The 4,128-nt window shown below is 31.7% G+C and overlaps 1 pseudogene; it reads right to left on the reverse strand.

Moving 5' to 3' along the window:
* Positions 1-1,174: 1,174 nt before the first annotated feature.
* On the reverse strand, positions 1,175-2,771 carry LOC149550704 (AUGMIN subunit 5 pseudogene; annotated as a pseudogene).
* Between the last annotated feature and the right edge of the window lie 1,357 nt (positions 2,772-4,128).

Genomic DNA, 4,128 nt, shown 5'->3' on the forward strand with positions numbered 1-4,128 from the left:
AATCCTAATACCTATTATAATTATCATATGGATTATATATTGAGTTGATTATTACTAGACATACAATATCTTTGTATTTAACATTACATTTTAAAATTTCACATTCTTAAAGGTTACCCAAGATTTTTTAGTTTAGTTATATTTTAAAATGGAAAATTTGAGTTTTTATATATCTTTTAAAATTTTGAATAGTCATTTCCTATTATCTTGTTACCTTCTTCCAAATTGTGTCCCAATCTCCAAAAATGAGAAAATATTTATATCCATTACCCTAGGTTCCTTACTAAAGAATGAAAGTTACTTCTATTTTTCAAACAAATTTTCTTTCTTGAATATCTATTGCATTACATATGACATGCTAGGAAATTCAAAAATGAACAAAATGCTGCAAAAAGCAATTTATACTCTTCCCTAATGGGAACCATTCTATTACAAATTGCTATAGTAAATAAAGTTATGAAATTTCCACCATGAATTTATATGAGATCAATTGTTGTTGTAGTCTATGTTTCCTTTTTAATATTCAATGCCTCAACTAATTGGTTTGGGCTCAACCTTTGGTTCATAACCCTTGCATTTTGTGATGGACTAGTGAAAAATCACTCCCAGGAAGTATGTCTCACTAGAGTTATATATGAAAGTCTAATCACATAGAATGATAGAAAATATATTGCAACAATGGACCCTTAGGTTAAGCCACTTATAAAATAATGTCCTAAGTTGAAGCCTTCAATGAACTAATGCTAAATGTGCATTTAGGTGACATCTCACATATGTCCAATTTGAGTAGTTCTAGGAAAGGTTCCAAAATAACAATCAGTAGCACATGCCCTTCATTTAACATTAAATGTACATTACATAGGAAATTGCATTCCTTGAAGAATTCGTGACACATTTGTGAAGTAAAATTTCAATTAAGGTGGCAATTGAGCTTGGTCTGGATCTTGTATTGTACAATGAACATTGAAAGAAGAAACCAATAAAATGCTAGTGTTGTGCTCACAAAAAATCTTGCATGAATGATGTGAAGCTGAGTTGTACCATGATCGTATGTGATGGGAATTTTCTATTACTTATCAAGAGGTGACTTCATTGCACCAAGTTTTGCATGGTAACTATTTGGCATTTTCCACAATGCAACATAATCAAATTTGAGCACTTCATCTAAAAAAGTTCAGGACACATGGTTATCAATAAATTCCATCTGAAGCTTCTTCACATGTATAATCCAAGCAACAACATTTTTACCATCAATATTAACCCAATCAATTGATGTTTATGCTAGTTGTTGCCACCATTTATCAACCAAACATGTGACCCTCTTGCATTCTTGTAGGCACTTTTGAGCTTCATGAACTTCTACCTTGTGCTTAGAAAACTATTTTTTCATATCTATTTTTCATGCTCCATAGGCACATAAAAATAGTATGATGTAGTTATTTCATATTCTCATCTTGAGCTATAATATTTTCTCAATAATGCATGGCCATTACCAAATAAGTCCTTAAGCATATGTACTTGATTGATTGCCTTTGAAATTTCCTCCAAAATACATATCTCTAACCCATGGAGCTTCAACCAAAACTCCAATGATTGTAATATTGATCCCAAGCCAAAATTTTAACCCTCAACACCTATATGATATTTGTAGTATAATAAATGTGTAACAAATTCATGGAATTTTTTAAGGATCCCTTGCACTAGCTCTTGCCATTAGTAGTTATACATTTTTCTTTGTAGTAGCAATTGCTTGAGGTCTTGTCAACTCACTTACACCCATGGAATCCAAAAGAGTCTATGGACTGGATGGAGTGGATGGTAATATATAAAGATGGTTATCTAGGCTTCTCTAGGATTCTACGAAAGTGTCTACTTCTTTTTCAATGAGATCATATGTCTCTTTTGTCTTATTTTGAACTATTGTATAGGCTAGAATAATTGTGTTTGTTGAATATTCATGACTAGCTAGAGGATGCTTCTCCCAAGATGTCATTGTAGTCAAATTTGATCAAATAAGAGTTGTATATTGATTCCAATTAAATCTTACACTCATCAAATTGTTCAACATTTTTCCATTTATTTCACAATGCTTCTTTTTCTTCTCTCCACTCTACACATTTTCTTGAGTCACAAAACTTCATATGTTAATCTATTTACACTTCCCCTTAACCCTACTAGTTTTCTTTCCTTTAACAAAATGTCTAGCTCAAATTATCTCAAGCCTCTAGATCCTCGAATGTTGTTTCCAACAATGTATGAAAAACCTCCATCTCTATTGTCACTACCTCAATAACTTCTCACTATCCTTTCTTTTCTTTGCAACTTTATTCAATGCATCTTCAATTTTCATAAAATGCTACATGTGAGCTTTATGTCTCTCACAACGTTAATTATATGTCCCATTACTTCTACTTTGACTACATGAACTCACATCAAGAGATGCAACATCCATTACTTTATTATTCTTACATTAGCACCTTAGTCACTCAACACCTTCTCTAACATTGATTTTATCAACCTCTCAATTTATTAGATTAAAAATTTGAGTTGTGTATGATGTAATTGCACAAATTAATTATCAAGGATTCCTCAAGGAATTTAGACCAATTCCATGTACACCATAAGGTATTTATCCATCAATGTTAATACCCAACTTTGAAGTTTGCAAATATAAATGTCCTTGAACACTTAAGCCATCATTAGTCAGAGATGTGTTCTATATTGATTTAATAAGATGAGCTATAAGGGAATCACATGTTTCTAATGTTCATTTCTTATTTTTTCTTAATAAGAGTGGGACCGGTTATGGGTTTATTGTCCTTGACTAGTGATTTTTCCCAAATTAGGTTTACATGTTAAATCCTCATATCATTTACTTGTGTGAATGTTATGTTGTACATGTTATTTTATAGTTGTTTTTTTTACTATTAGTCAGAACATATAAAAAATAGAGAGTTAAAGGATGTTAAGTTTTTGATGAGGTGTTATATTTACCAAGTGGTTGAATGAATTTATTTAAGATGTTTGACGTTAGTAAATGTTGAATTGGTACATCTGGGCTTGAGGATAATTGATTCACTCCCCCCCAGCTTCTAATCATTCTAACAATTGGTATCAAAGAGTTTGGTGCTTATAAGAAGGTTTAAAGGTACTCAAGTCAAAGATCAATATGTACAAGAGAGAGGTACCTAAGTTGAACAAGGAGAACTTTCCAGCATGGAAGGATCTAATTAAATTGCATCTATTGGGAGTTGGAGACTCTACAATATACTTCTTGGAAAATGAATACATTGGAGTTCCTAGACCCATGATTTTTGAGAAAATGAAGGAGAAGTAGGAGCATAATCAAATGATTTTAACACTAGCATCTTCTTTAGGTTAAGTTGAATTTGATGATGTGAAGGAATGCACTACTCCAAAGAAAATGTGGGACAAGTTGGCTCAAATTTTTAGAGGAGATAAAAATATGGTAAGGGCTAAGGAAACAAGTTCAAGAGGTAAATTTGATGACATGAGAATGAAAGAGGGTGAAATTGTTGCATATTATTGTGGCTAAATCAAGGATATTATGAATTTTATTAGAGGAGTTGGGGGAGTCATATATGATGAGATTGTGATCAAAAAAGTGTTAAGGAATTTACTCTCTATCAATGCAATTAGAGTACTTGAAATTCAAGAATTAAGGTGTACTGCTAGTAATGATTTGTCCCTAGATAGTCTAATTGGTAGACTTATTGCATTTGAATCATCAAATTTTGGCAATTATTCACCTGCTAGTATTGAATGTGTTTTCAAATTTCAACTAACCCTTGATGGATCTAAGATAAATAAGAAGAGTATGAATGTGGATAGCGATAGAGAATCAAAGGATGATCTTGATGATCATGAAGCATTTTTGGCAAGGGGAGTACCAAGAGGAAAAGGAAATATAAAGGTAAACTTACTATTATATGTTTTACATTTAACAAAGCTGGTCATGTTGTAAAGGTCTCCTAGTAGAGATGATAAGGAGGAAATAAAAGATAGAAAATATATTAGTAGAAGAGACAACAGAGATAGGTGAGGTAACAAAGACTACTAAAGAAAAGGTAATAAATATTTTTACATTGTTGAAGAAGAAAGTTCTGA

This window comes from Cupressus sempervirens, chromosome 6 (assembly GCF_028749045.1).
Source record: "Cupressus sempervirens isolate cs-2001-9-10 chromosome 6, ASM2874904v1, whole genome shotgun sequence".
In the NCBI taxonomy this organism is placed as follows: domain Eukaryota; kingdom Viridiplantae; phylum Streptophyta; class Pinopsida; order Cupressales; family Cupressaceae; genus Cupressus; species Cupressus sempervirens.